The sequence below is a fragment of the Onychomys torridus genome, chromosome 13 (assembly GCF_903995425.1).
Source record: "Onychomys torridus chromosome 13, mOncTor1.1, whole genome shotgun sequence".
NCBI classification, from domain to species: Eukaryota; Metazoa; Chordata; class Mammalia; order Rodentia; family Cricetidae; genus Onychomys; species Onychomys torridus.
The window spans coordinates 36,663,129-36,678,903 of record NC_050455.1 but is presented as its reverse complement, the minus strand read 5'-3'; the positions used below and the strand labels follow the sequence as shown (position 1 = coordinate 36,678,903).

Sequence of the window (15,775 nt, the reverse complement as noted above, 5' to 3'; positions counted from 1 at the left end):
TACTTCTATGGCTAAATTAAGCAGAAACTGGTCTTTGCAAGTTGTGTTTTGTTTTACCCCCACCCTACAGGTGTTCCCAAGAACTCTTTAGTGTTTCGATAATGAAATTCTCTGCCACTGCCAGGCAATTAGCTCCCATTTCCCTCAGGGAAAAAAAGTCTTTAAGGAGATAAATCTTTCCTGAATAATAATATTAATAATAATAATAATGAAGAAGCAGCTTTATCATTGGCAAGGATTATTTTCTGGTTGATTATTTTAAGGCATTTTGTTTTGCATTTCTGTTTGAATTAAGGTTAGTCTAGATATCTTTTTCTTTAGTGTCCAGCTGTCTATTTTTAAAACACAGTGTCTTTCTTCTTTAAAAGTGATGACGACCTCACATCTAGAAAGATTCTTCCACTTTCCTGAGGTCACTTTTGAACTTCAGGAGTTAGACTCCATGTTAGGGACTATTATTTTAAGGTACGTTACTTTTGTTTATGTTGCGTTTGTTTAACTCTGTGAAGCTATGTTACTGTGTGGTGATATTTTATTTGTGCTGAAATGTGGTGATATTTTATTTGTGCTTTAATAAATGAAGCTTGCCTGGAGATCAGAAGAAAAAGGCCAGCCATTATAAGGAGACAAAGAAGTCAGGCAGTGGTAGCACACACCCTTTATCCTATTACTTGGCAGGCAGGATCTCTGTGTGTTCAAGGCCACACTGGAAACAGAGTCAGGTGTGGTGGCATATGCTTTAATTCCAACACTAGTTAACCATGGAGGTCTGGAGGTCTGTACAGACAGACAGAAAGTGACAGCACTGTGTAGGAAGAGAAAGTGGTGTAGCTAGACAGAGAACAAATCAGATGGCAGAACAGCAAGGCAATAAAGGCATGGGTAGACAGGAAGTAACTCACATTTGGAAACTGCAGAGTTGGTGAGATAAGGTTGGCTGGTGGCTTTCCCTATTTCCCTGATCTATCTAAGGTTTTCACCCCTATATTTAACTCCGTGTTTTTTTATTTACTGAGACACTTTAGAAATTCATCTACAGTTACTGTGCCTGTCTAAAACATCTGATGGTGTAATAAAGAACTGAATGGCCAATAGCAAGGCAGAAGAAAGGATAGGTGGGGCTATCAGGCAGAGAGAATTAATAGAAGAAATCTGGAAGGAAAAGAAGAATTAGCCAGAGAAGGAGAAAGACTCCAAGGGTCAGCCATTCAGCTACACAGCAAGCCACAAAGTAAGAAACAAAGAAAGTTATACAGGAATAGTGAAAGATAAAAGTTCAGAGGCAAAAGATAGATGGGATAATTTAAGTAAAGAAAAGCTGGCTAGAAACAAGTCAAGCAAAGGCTGGACATTTATAATTAAGAATAAGCCTCTGGGCGTGCTTTATTTGGGAGCTGGGTGGCAGGGCCCCCAAAAGACCAAAGACCAACCAACAACAACTCCGTGCACACACAGATCTGCAAGCTGCACATGTGTGAGCTGCTGACTGATGTCCACTAGTGCACTATAGGTAGAATTCTAAGTCAAGGAGATCTCTAAGATAATGTGAACCAAACTTCTGTCGTGTCCAGAAGAGATAAACTAGGCAAGATTACATGGCACAGTTTCCATTCTATAGCATGTATTTCAATAGAAAACTATGTTCATGACTTTGCAGACTTAGAACTACAACAGAAACAGGAGGACAGCTTTACTCCAGTCTTCCTCAATGCCGCATACCCTACAGCCAAAAGAAGCATTCCTGATTGAGGTTCTGAAGGATCCATCAGAAACCTAAATTCTGCAGCACCCAGTTCTCTCACTTTGCACCACATTTAAGACCAATTTAATGCACAAGTTACCCTTCTGTGGAACACACAAACTTCTTTCTCTTCAAAATTCACAAAAGTCTTTTTCATAAAAAAATCATGAGCAATCTTGTAGGAAAGTGGGTCTTGTTGTAAACAAAAGGAAGACCATGAACAATCACATTTAAACCATCATCTCCAATTCTTAAAGTCATAACAGCCTTGAAGTATAATGGCTGGTTGTTTTATTACAGCTACTTACACATGAGCCCAGTCAACTTAACAATAGAATTTAGATTGTGTTTAGTAGTAATTTGGCTCATTTTCATTATTTGAGAAGTAGCGGGGTTTGCCCATTTTATTTCAGCTGATTCAACCCTCCCCCCCCCATTGCCTAGGACAGAGTGCTTACAATTTCCCTTTGGGTAATTAAATTTAACGACAGCTTCATCACACTCACAATAAACCCAGACCCCCTCTAAGGAAGGTGCAACTCAAGGTTACCCAATCTGAGGTAGAATGATTGTGAATCCTGAATCATAAGGTGATGTCAGTGTATGGCCATGAGTCTTCATTTGTTTGGCATATTTTTATGTAACCCATGGTTGCATATTATGAATAATTTTTTTTATTCATAAGAACAATTCTTTGGAATTTCAATTTGGTTTACATTTTTTGTTAAATGTTTAAGTAAAAGGTAAAAAATGCTCATTCTTCCTTAGTCTTACAAATTTAGCTTTCCAACATGCCACCTGATATTACACATAGCAGAATTTAGCCATTTTTCCCCCAAAAGGCCTTTAAATAACATTTAGTTGTTGTAGTGGTTTGAAAAAAATAATGTCCCCCATAGGCCCATATATTTCAGTGCTTATGGAGTAGCACTATTTGTTGGAGTAGATGTGGCTGTATTGGAGAAAGTATGTTACTGAAGTGGACTTTGGAGTTTTCAAAAGCCCAAGCCAGGTCCAGTGTCTCTCTCTTCCTGCTGCCTACAGACCCAGATGCAGAACACTCAGCCACTTCTCCAGCACCATGTCAGCTTGTGTACTGCCATGACAATAATGAACTAGCCCTCTGAAACTGTAGGCCAGCCCCAATTAAGTCTTTTCCTTTATTAATTGCCATGAGCATGGTGTCTCTTCACAGCACTAGAACCTTGACTGAGACAGTTACAGAAACAAATAGCATAAAACAAACATGCAATATTTATCCAATTTGTAATTTTCACTGGCTTAATAAATCCAAATGACAAATATTCAAATAACTAATGTGATGAAATTAAGTTTATAAATATGAGGAGTCAAATAGAATTAACATCCTGCCAGCATGTATTGAGTTTGTAACATTTCCTAAAATTCTAAGAATAAATCTATTACTTAGTTGCATACATCCCATTACAGTCACAGGAGATGCTACATTTATTCATGTTGGCTTATACATTTATAGCTACTTAAAACATTAGCAGTAAAACATTCTTTTTACACAAAAATATTAATATTACTTTTACTTTTCTTATGCCAACACATTTATAGTTTTTAATTTGAATCTAACATTTAGCATATCCACAGAACAAATGCAATGAGTATATCAATTATAAAGCTTAGTTATAAAAATGACTTGTAAATCTGTCACCTAAGTCACAAAGTCTCACTACAAGCTTCATCCCAAATCTATCATTCTTTTTGAGCCCAAAAATCACCAGTCATCTTGAATATTCAAATATCTTTTTTACTTTATCCTTTCCATGCCTTTTCTAACATGTACAATCTTCCAGTGTGTATACACATATACTAGGCAAGATACTGTTTTATTTTTCTCTTGAAACCTAGAACAGCTGCTTCTATAGTTTTATTTTTACCTTTTTTAAAATGTATAATGTGTCTTATGAGTTTATGCCACATGTGTATAGATACCTGTAAAGGCTAGGAGAGAGCATCCAGTCCCTGAGCTAGAACTATAGGCAGTTTTGAGCTGCCTGATGTGGATGCTTGGAACTGAAATCAGGTCCTCTGAAAGAGTAGCAAGTACTCATAACTGCTGAGCCATCTTTCCAGCCCATTTTGTACAATATTTAAAACATTGTTTGTGCATAATTCTAAATTATCCTACAGTTAAAAAATGTTATCTCATGAAATGATGTCTCCATAAACAATACCTGCTTGGGATGTCTTTCTGTATGCTGTGAATACATGTTGCTCTGATTGATTGATAAATAAAATGCTGATTGGCCAGTAACCAGGTAGGAAGTTTAGTATAGGCAGGACAAGCAGAGAGGAGAATTCTGGGAAATGGAAGACTGAGTCAGGAGATGCTGCCAGCCACCACCACCATGAGAAGCAAGATGTGAAGGCAGAACTAGGAAAAGGTACCAAGCCATGTGGCTAAACATAAATAAGAATTATGGGTTAATTTAAGTATAAGATGTAGCTATCAAGAAGCCTGAGCCATTAGTCCAAACAGTTTTAATTAAGATAAGCATCTGTGTGTTTATTTGGGTCTGAGCAGCTGTGAGCTGGGTGGGACCAGGAAAACTTCTGGTTACAAATACCTACTCAATTTTTATTCTTTGAACATGGAGAACTATTCTTCTACCATGATAAAATCCATTTTGTATTCCATCTAGACTGGTTTCAAAATTTAAAATGGGAACTGGAAAGATGACTCAGAAGAGTACACAGTAAGATGATCAAAATTTGATTTCCATCATCTAGGTCAGTTGACTCACAACTACCCATAACTATAGCTCCAGAGGATCTAACCCATTTTCTGGCCTCTGTGCATACCTACAGGCTTGTGTGTAAACTCATACACAAACACAAACATACTAAAAAAAAAAAAATCCCTTCAAAGTGAGTTAACATCTTAAAGCACTTTCTAGAATTCAGCACTTAAGATGCTCATGATTCTCATCATTACTATTTTTCTACAGTTTATATTTTGCCTATTAAAATAGAAAGACACACAATCTAATTTTAAACTATTTGGGCTTCATCTTAATTCTAAAATACAGTTTAAGACATTTCTATGTGGGACTGGAGAGATGCCTTGGCAGTTAAGAGTACTTACGGAGAACCCAAGTTCAGGTAACTGTCATTGATGTCAGGCAACCCACAACTACTGTAACTTCGAGCTCCAGGAGATCCAACTCTTCCGGCCTTGATAGACACCCCACACATCTGGCATACACTCACACAAATACTCATAAGTAAAAATAAGTCTCTAAACTATAATTAAAAAATCACTTCTGTTTGCTTCATCCCATCTGTGATTGTGCTTTACATTTCATGTTTAAAGGATAGTTCACTATAACCAACAATGGCAATGATACACAAATAACCACACTTTAGAACAGAAACTACTTCCACTACCCATCAGTTCTAGTAAGGCCATACACACTGTATCATTTGACCTTCACAAGAAAATGAATACATTTACCTCTAATTAAATGAGAAAATGAAACCTGTGCCTCCAAGCTCCCATTAAGCACTACCACCTTTATTTTATTTAACCTAGGAGTCAGACAGCTTAGGCAAGAATATTTTAGAAACACAACTGCCTGTCATAGATATATATCTCGCTTTTCTCCCTTTTAAAATAGGAAGTTCTCAAATTCCCACATGCTTAAGAAATGCAAACTAGGATTGTGTGTGTGGATGTGAGTAGTTTCAGAGCAATGGACCTAAGGGATTTCTAAAAGTAAATTTAACTGCGTGTGATTTTAGCTGTAAGCAATGTGTAAGCAATGGCAACAGAGTCCACCTTCCTCAAGGTGCATGTCTCTGCCTCATGTTAAATTCAGTCCTTGCAAGTACTGGGCTGGGAAATACTGGGAAGTACAGCCTTCAGCCCTTCTCTGCACTGGAACAGAGGGCCTTAACTGAAGAACTTCATGAATAGTTTTCAAAAGTCTTAAAATATCCCAAAATGAGATGTAAAATTGGATTTCTGTAGACACTTTTGCAAAAGAGACAGCTTGCTGCTTTAGTCAGAGTTTGTAAGTCAGCAGTCCCAAACATTTTTCATGTCATGGTACAAATAAAAAACGTTATATGTATAGCTCCCTGGGAAGAAGTAGAAGTTTAGGGAATCTAGATGGAAATACATTTTTAAATCTATGCATTTTATTCCACATAATTATAAGTATTAAACACCTTAAACATCAAGTGTTAAGGAAGATAATAGTTGTTATATTTTAATATGTTCAAATAAAACAAAACATTTAATGAGAATCTTCTGAAAATATCTTTTCTAATATCAAGTTTAATGCTGAAAATGGTTTGATGCAATTATTGATTGAGGTTTTTGTATTTCTTTTTCTTTTAATAATGATGCATTCAAAAATATTAAATCAGAATCTCTGAGAATATTTGCACAAATTAAAGAAAAGAATAAATCCAACCCACAAGAAAGAAACATGTCAAATTTACCTTCACATTTTAAATAAACAATAATTACACACAAACTATGAAAGAGTGACATCAAAGACACTAGACATCCCGTAATAAAGGATTGGTGATAACCTGAAAAACAGGAGAAAGGCAGTGTTCCAGTCTCCAACCTTTAGCCAGTTGCAGGAAGAAGTAGACAGTGAAAACTCAAGCCAAATGTCAATCACTCTATGATGGGGAGAGATGGAAGCAGGAAACCAGGGCATTCATGGACAGAAAATAGAAAAGAACATGGAGAATTGCCAGGAGCTGCCCACAGCCTTCAACAAGAGTGGCTGTACACATGTGAGTAAGCTACACAAAGCCACAGAGAAAACCACCTCAAAGGAAGAAGGATAAGGAATAAGTCACAGAAGAACACAGCCATGAAAATATTGACTTGGTTACAGCAAACAATTAGTCTCAGATTGGCTATTAGTTTGGATCCACTCAGCAAATAACAAGGCTAGATATGAAAGAAGGAGAAAAAAATGAATGAATGCAGATAATGGACACAAGTTATGAAGGAGGATATAATGCTAATTGCTTTTTAGCTCTAATTCTGCCATATTTTTTTGTCCTGATGGTGAATAAGTTAGTAAGATATATTCAATACTGAAAGTGTAACACTTAGTGTAAATCTCCATGGCTTCCATTCCAAAAGCCTATTCTAACTACCTAGAACTCCGTTGAGTGTTATAGACTTTGAGTCTTGTTCATTTTAGTGTGATTTTGTTGTTGTTGTTGTTTATTTGCAGCGTTTTTAACAGTGAATCTTATTTTAAAAATAAACAATAAAATCAACACCTAGTAGTACCAAACTACTCTGAAAAGAAAACACAACTACATTTACAAAAACATAAAAGTTAATATCCTGGCCGGGGGGGGGGGGGCAGCTCTTTTCTGAAGCAGAAAGAACAGTGGATCTAGGGGGAGGAGAGGTGGGGGGGATTAGGAGGAGCGGAGGGAGGGGAAACTGTGGTCAGTATGTACAGTATGAGAGAAGAAAATAGAAAAAGAAAAAAGTTGTTCTGCCTCCAAAATTAAATTAACCAAATATTATGATCCCTCTTATTACTCCAAAACTGATAAATGAATTTAATATAATTGAATTTAATAAAAATAAATTAACCATATTTTTCTGCAATAACAATCTTTTTCAAAAAAAGAAATAAAAAATAATCCATTTGTTAAGAAAGAAATAAACAAAATATTTGAAAATGAATTTAACCAAAGTGGTTAAATACCTATACACTGGAAACTGCTAAAGACCAATAAGATAAATAGAAGATATAGATTATTGGAATTACAACCCATGTTCATGGAATGAAAAGCCAATGAATACTGCTAAAATGTCTGTACTACTCAAACAATCTCTATCAAAAAAAATAGAAAGAAAAACCCTAAAATTTTCATAGAACCATAAAATATCATGAACAGCTAAAACAAGGAAAAAACAAGTTGGAAGCATCACACCTTATGATTCCAATTATGTTAAATAGTTCAGTATGACTATCAACAGAGTAACAAATACAGAAAATGTGGTTTATACACACAATAACATTTCATTCAGTCATAAAGAAGGATGGCATTGCAATGTTTGAAGAAAAATGGATGCAATTGGAGATAATCATATTAAAGGAATTAAATCATTTCAGAAAGGCAAATATCATGTTTTCTCTCATGGTAGAGCCTATATTTTACAAATACATAAAGTCACAAATATGTAGATGACTTGAAATTAGAACCAATACTGTATTAGTGAAATAGAAAGGACTGATTGGACTGTTAAAGGGGGAATCATGGAGTATAGAGGAATACATGCTATGTAAGTACAGTGCACATTTGCATAATAATTATGTCATGGAACACTAAAACAAGTAGATAGTTTAGAACTGAGTGGGTACAGAATCCATCATAAATAAAGGAACTCGGGGTCTTCAAGCTGCCTTTGTGCTCACTCATGTCTTTGTAGTTAAATTTATTTTGAATGAACTACATATGTGCAACAATATGGAGGAACACAAGGACTAGATACACAAGCTGCAGCCAACAGAGCTCAGACAACGCTGTCCATTATTCAACAATCCCCAAATAAATACTGACAGCTGAATAAGTTTTAAAAATCAATTAAACATTTCTATATTCAAAACAGGATAGTACTGGCACAAGAACAGTACACTATCCACTGCAATTGAATGGAAAGTACAGTAATATGTTTTTTTGACAAGAGCCCCAATAAGGCACAATGGGGATTGATAATTTGCTCAATAAATTACATTAGGAAATTGGGTATCTACATGCCAAAGAATGACTGGACTCTTACACGAAGTGATACAGAAATATCAATTCAACAGACTGAAATGTAAGATGCCACGTGATAGTTTCTAGAAGAAAATATAAAATAATGTCACAGACAGTTTCCTATAAAAACTTTTGTGATTGTTACACTGAAAACAAGAACAACAAAAGGAAAAGTTAGCTGTATCAAGCTGAAAAGTTTCTGGGCAGCAAAGGAAACTATAAAAGATGCAAAAGGGTAGCCTATGAAATGCAGTGGTTTTCAACCTGTGGGTCACAATCCCTTTGAGAGTCACGTATCTGATATTCTGCATTGCAGATATTTATATCACAATTCATAACAGTAGCAAAATTATAGTTATGAAGTAGAAATAAAATAATTTTATGGTTAGGGGGTCACCACTACATGAGGAACTGTATTAAAGGGTTGCAACATTAGGAAGATCAAGAACCACTGAAATAGAGTATATTTGCAAATCATATGCAAAATGAAAGGTTAATTCAAAATAACATAAGGAAAGCATACAACTTGGAACAAGAGAACAAATATGCCAATAGAAAAAAAGAAAAAAGGGCAGAGAATAAGTAGCAATGAATAAAAACAAAAAAGGCATGAAAGGCCAACAGGTGGATGGGGAGGTACTAACGTCACACCTGTCAAGATTGCTACTATTTAAAAGACTAGAGGGGCAGAAACCAATACTCACCACACAACCTTGCCAGTACTTTGGCCTTAGGCATCAGAATCTTAGCTTCCAGAACTATGAGAAACAAATTCCTGCTCTTTATCAATTAGTATTCTCAATGCTCCATCATAGAAGCACAAATGGATTACAGCAAAGTGGAATGAAGCCCTTTCTTCTCCCCCATGTCATATTCATGTAGGTCTTTCAGGCTGAAGGCATTGGTGACAAGTGGGCTAGGAATCTATGCAGAGAAACTGAAAACATCAAAAGTAACTACTACACTAGTATACATACAAAATTATTTCTTATTATTTTAATAGATTTAAATGATAGATGAGTGTAGTAGTTAATAAGAATAACACCCATAAATATGCTCATAAAATTTAAATATTTGGTCCCCAGTTGACAGAACTGTTTGAGAAGGATTAGGGAGTGTGGCCATGTTAGAGGATGTGTGTCCCTGGGGACAGGCTTTGGAAGTTTCAAAAGCCCATACCATTCCCAGATAGCTCTCTCTCTGAATTATGGGTGTATCTCAGAATATGAGCTCTCAGCTATTACTATAGCACCATGCCTGCCTGACTGCCTGCTGCCATGATCACTGCCATGATGGTCATGAACTCTAACCCTCTGAAACTAGAAGCCCCCAAAATCAAATGCTTTCTTTTCCAAGTCAGTTTGGTCACGGTGTCTTATCACAGCCATAGACAGGTAACTAAGGCAGTCCTTGCTATTTTTATTAGTGCATTCTTTCTTCAGCACAATAAATTGGTGTTTGTGTCACAGGGCATATGAAGTAACAAGAAACTGGATCTTGGATGCTTTGGTCCTGGGCGTCTTAGCTTCTTTGTTAAAGGGCTTTCAGCCAACACATTGGTAGATGTCATCTTCTTTAAAATAGGTTGGAAAGTTGTCAGATTCTGCTAGCTCTTTTGGGCCCTAAACACAGAGGTATAGAAGTTGTCAGTCCAAGAATATCCTCCTCTTCTATTCTTGCAATAACCAAGTTGAGAACACTCGGGTTGGCATCCACAATGCATCCTGAACAGCCTTACACTTCCTTTCTTCAGTTATCTTTGATCTATAACAAGAATGCCCCTTATGCAGTAGCAAGTACTGCCCTGGATCAAGACACTTTTTCTTGTGGGAAAACCTTCACACTATTGATTCATAACCCTTCCACTCTTCATTCAGAGCATCAATAGCTACTTCTGCAACCATGAACTTCTTATAGAAAGTAGGAAGCTTGTGTTCATCATCACTTCAATAGCTTTCTGACAGCCAATGACTGGGAAGGAAATATTCAGCTTCATCTTGATGTAGGCAACTGCCTAGGAAGTTCCCCAAAAATGAGTAAATAATTTTTTAGAAACAATACTGTTAAGATAGTGCATAGGCTAACATACTTTTAAATTCTGTATCTAAAAGAAGACTTGTATTTACAAAGAACTCTCAAAATCTAGTGATAGGAAATAACCAAACAAAAATAGAGATTGGAACACTTTATCAAAAATATCCAGGTGACTATTAACTCCATAAAAATATAGTCAACATTGTTAGTAGTTGACAACATGTAAAATAAAACTACTGTGAGTCAGTTCTACACAAGTTTGGATGAGAACCTAAGAGATGAGCCTCATAATTACATGTTGAAGATGAGGTTCCAGACCCAAAATGCTCATAAAAGGCTGGCAGCAACTGGAAAAAAAAATGGAACCTCCTCTTCAAACTGTTCATTACTAAGTTAAATCTGCATTTGCCACAAAAGTCAATTATTCCTGCTTAGATCTTTTTCTAAAGATAAAGAAGTGCATGGACATACAAAAGCTCGAACATTAAAAGTTTGTTGTGTCTTCAGAGAAGAGCTCCAAGGCAGAAGCAACCACATTTCAGCAGATAGATGTCTATGTCTTGCTTTACATACACATTAAATTATTGTTCCACTATGAAAAGGATAAGTGGAATTAAAATACAGAAAAAAAATTACCAAAAACTATGATACAGGCAACAAGCTTGGAATGCAGAGAATGAAGCCAGATTCTAAACCAATAAGAGTACTTACTCTAAGACTCCATTTATAAAATCTGTGGAATGGGAGAGGTTTACTGTTTTGTCTGATAGTAAACACTTGGAGGCCACAAGGCTTCTGTTAAAACTACTGATCTCTGTAGTGCCAAAGTAGGCACAATGTGTGAATGAGTATGACTGTTCCAATAAAACTTTATTTACACAATGGATGTGTTGGCCCACAGGCTATGTTCATTGGCAAGCCCTGGTCTAGAAGATGCAAGATCCTCTGTGATGGCAAAGAACAGACCAACATTGGCCAGGGGAGGCAAGGGCAGTGAGTGAGCTGAGAGAAGGGCTCCAGAAGGAAGAGGAAGACATTGTAAGTGACCCATATGCTCACACTTTTCATTGTGATGATGGCTTTGCAAGTGCATACATGTGTCAACTCATCAAATTATGATAAACACGTGCAGTTTATTGTACGTCAATTGCACCTCAATAAAGCTGTCAACTAAAAGCAAAGCCCAAAACTAAGACTATTTCTCACATCCACTATACATTTGTAGCAGTTGACATTTTTAGTTCATGAAATGAACAGCCCTTGTTTTTCTTCTATTATCCAATGTAATGCTGAAATGAATTTCAAATCCAGTCACACTTCATACCAAGTTTTGTTTTGTGTTTTAAATGTAGCTCTCATTTGCAGTATGTTAGTCAGGATGCTGCCACTTGCATGGGTACATCCATTACCAGCACAATTATTGCAAAGAAAGTCATTTAGAGGTTTGGCTGGGCTGTGTCTGCCAACTCCCTTATCCTGTCCATCCTAAATCACATGTTCCCACTGGTATATACGAAAAAACACTAGCAGCTTCCACAGCTTTGGGGGGGCCTTAATGGGCAAGAGTGCTCTGCAGCTGGCAAACAGATGGTAAGGTAGGAGTACCTCACTAACCAGGCTTGGGGAATAAGAAAAGAGTAATGACAGCTGACACTCTTGGTGTCTGCCATCTGCTTAGGTCACCATCCAAAGTATATGAACCCTGAAGTAACCAGCCTGGAACAATGAGTGTCCAACCACACTAGCAGTCCCAAGACTTTTCATAATCCCTACCACATCCCCTGCCATCCATGCACAGCAGGAGAGGAAGCCCGGCAAGCTAGGAGATTCTTTTCCAAAACTGTGACTAGCAAAGGAGTCAACACAGGAAATACAGGTTTGATTCTTACTAAATCAACAGCCACTAAGATTACTGCTACATAATTCTGCCTGAAACTATCTTATTGTATGCCCTTAAAGTAAGCAATAAACAGAAGCACTGCCTTCCAATGCATTCCAGTATTTTCTGTGTGGGTGCATGGGAGCTTTCAAGAATCTATATGAAAATATTACCTATGGCTCAAGCAGGCATTGGTTGAAGCCCCAGCTCCTCAATTTGCTGTGTGACTCTAAGCAATTCATTTAAAGTCTCTGTGCTCCAATATCTCCATCTTCAAAATTAGACAACCCCTAGTATTCTTTAAAGATGGGGTGGGGCCATGGAACCCAAATGCTGGATTAAATATGAGTGATTAACATAACTATGATTTACAAGATTCTGTGACATACATTTTTGTCTTGTCTTGTTATCCATACAGTTTTCCTCCAAATTTGTTTTATGCTTAATTTTTATTTCACGAACCCGGAGTCTTGACGTTTATTAACCCATTCAGCTGGTTGCTAACGTGGCCTAGTTTTAGCAGATATGCTTATTGCATAGGTCTCTTATCTTTGGCTCCTCCTATTCTTGTAAAATTATCCATCACGTTGAATAGACTCGTTTCCTCCCGGGTTTTATTTTAATACGTCATATTTTATCTGTCTTTACTCCCACCTTACATTTTGCTGCCTGTTGTTACATCCAGCCGGGGTGCTTGTGAACAAAGCCAAATGCAGGAAAGAATGGCTTACCAAATTGAAGAGAATCCGTTTAACCCTTCTTTATCTTCAGCGTGGCTTCTTTTTTTAATCTTCAAAGTTGGAATAATGCCATTATTTATGTCATATGACAACTATAATGATTGAATAATGTACATTGAGCTGCCCAGCATGTAACTTAGCAGTCAATAAATGTCAGCTGTAATTACCCTGAAGTCTGCCTTCTTCTCCATGGACTATTATTCCTTTCTCTCAGTGAGTTCCCCAAGCCATACACCTCCAGGAAGTCTAAGGTCTACCTTACAGTACCTAATTTCTTTTTTTCTTTCTTTCTTTCTTTCCTTCTCTCTCTCTCTCTCTCCCCCTGCCTCCCTCCCTCTTTTTCTCCCTCCTTTCCTCCCTTCCTCCTTCTCTCTCTTTTTTCTACCTTTCTTCCTCTTTCTTCCTTTCTCTTTCTTTCTCTTTCTTCCTTCCTTCCTTTCTTCCTCCCTCCCTCCCTCCCTCCCTCCCTCCCTCCCTTCCTTTCTTTCTTCCTTTCTAAGTGTTAATCCTGTTTTATTAGTCAACTTAAAAAATTAGAAAATCCTCCAGTCCAGGAAATGTAACATTAATCCTCTTCCCTCTTATCATCTGTTCCTGTGCTGCCCAGGCCCTTTCTTGGCGTGCTTCCTCTTCACATGGCCTGGATAGCCATCACCATAAGGAGAAGTCAATGTGCTTCTGGAGTCTGGACAATGAAGGAAGGGATGTTCATCACCTGCTTGCAAACCCTGGTAGCTTATAAATGAGCACATGGGTGTGGTGAATAGATTTACCCAGGCCCAGTTTAAAAACCTGGTTCTGCAGCAGCCTCTCTGAGAAATCCTCACTTTTCGGATACAAGATGTAATCCAGCTTCATCTTGTTCTCGCCACCCAATGCAAACAAGTTGCCACAGCAGGCCATTGCCTTCAAAGAGAAGCCATGAGCCCTTTTCATCTGGTCAGCCTTGCAAATCTTGGCCAGGGTAAGTTTGATGCTCCACACAGTTCATTTCAGAGCCCACAGTCTCTGATCATCTTCGGTTCCTGGTCGAGGAACGACTTCTCCAAGGGTCTCTGTGGGGTCACATAGATTTTGCAATAAACCCAGCTCTTGGCAACTGGCATGTTGACTCTTCTAGGGCCACTACATCTATATACTTATGTCCATGACAAAGATCACCCAATTGCTGAATTAGTGACAACCTTCTTTTAACTTTTGTCTTTAAATATTTTTTAAAAAAAAACTTTCATTTAAAGCAAATGAATATCGGAGTATAACTATAGTCATAATTTCAGGACACCACCAACATCTCACTTATGCCAGACAAGCTTTGGATTTTTAATTCAAGACCTGGACCACCACGCCATTGCTTTGTCCTTGGTTGGCATGGACATGGATAGGTGGTATCTCATGATCCAATATCAAATGCATTGTGACGGGCTTTCCATTTCCACGATGAAGCTAAATGAAGTATATAATTAGCAAGCTCAGACCTGTAGTCCAACAGTACCTGCAGTCCAATGCCCCACAACAGATGCCTAAGCCTGTGAGCTAGGACCCTAGCAGACAGAAATTAGGTGTTTCCTAGATGTACTTATGTGATAAAGTTTAAGCTATAGATTAGCCATAGCAAGGGATCAGCAACAAGTAAGGAATTAAACAATTCTAATAATCTACTGAAATCAAAAGGGCGGCAGCAGCTCTACTTTTGAACCCCGATGCCATGTTTAAGACAAAGGTGAGTTGGATGGAAGCATTGTAAAACTATGGCAGTCAATCAAGGATAGAAATGGCTGCAAAGTGACTCCCAGGTGGGTCACAAATACAGTAAGGACACTTTGGACAAATGATTCACACCTTACGTAAGACAGCACAGGAATTCAGGATGCAATTCACAATAGCATACAACCCTAAACAAATGATTGCTTATTTCCAGCATTCCCATTTAATATTTTTACAATGCCTTTACTCTCACGTAACCGACCCATCAGGAAAAGAAAGAAAGAAAAAATTAATAAGAGGGATTGCAGCCCCTTTCATCATCTGCAATTTAAATAAGGTATTTCTCCTCTCTCCAGGCACCTTTTTCATATGTAAGTGAGGGCATTTATCTACATTTACACCTTTTCATCTAAGGTTGCTGGGCCCTACAACAGAGCTTTCCTATTGTATGTCACTAAACAATTCTAATTATTATCTTAAAATTGATTCAATAAAATAATCTATAGGGTGGTCAAGAACTTAAGAATGTAACTTTTAATACAGCAGAGGTTTATGTATTGTCTCTTTTTTAATGTGGAGCAAGTTTGTCTTTGGAAACCAGATGTGTCAAGATTAAGGCAACTGCCCCTCTCAGCTTATCTACAGTCCTGGGTTGTGCCTCTTGGGCTAATATAATCACGGAGAGTTTCTGTTTTTATTTTTCAAAGCTTCCTATATTAGATGAGATTGGTCAAGCTCCTCAGTTCGAAGAGGCCACTGAGAGCTATTTTCATAATGTCCACCATTTCTTCTGCATTTAGACACTGCGGTGGAAATACTTTTCCTGTATCACATGACTTAACACTTGCCAAAAACTCTAGGAAGTCTGTCTTATTATGACCTCTACAGATGAGGAGA

At 37.4% G+C, this 15,775-nt stretch overlaps 1 pseudogene; it reads right to left on the bottom strand.

Annotated features, from left to right (window-relative positions):
• Positions 1–13,758: 13,758 nt before the first annotated feature.
• Positions 13,759–14,280, bottom strand: LOC118594530 (annotated as a pseudogene).
• Positions 14,281–15,775: the final 1,495 nt, after the last annotated feature.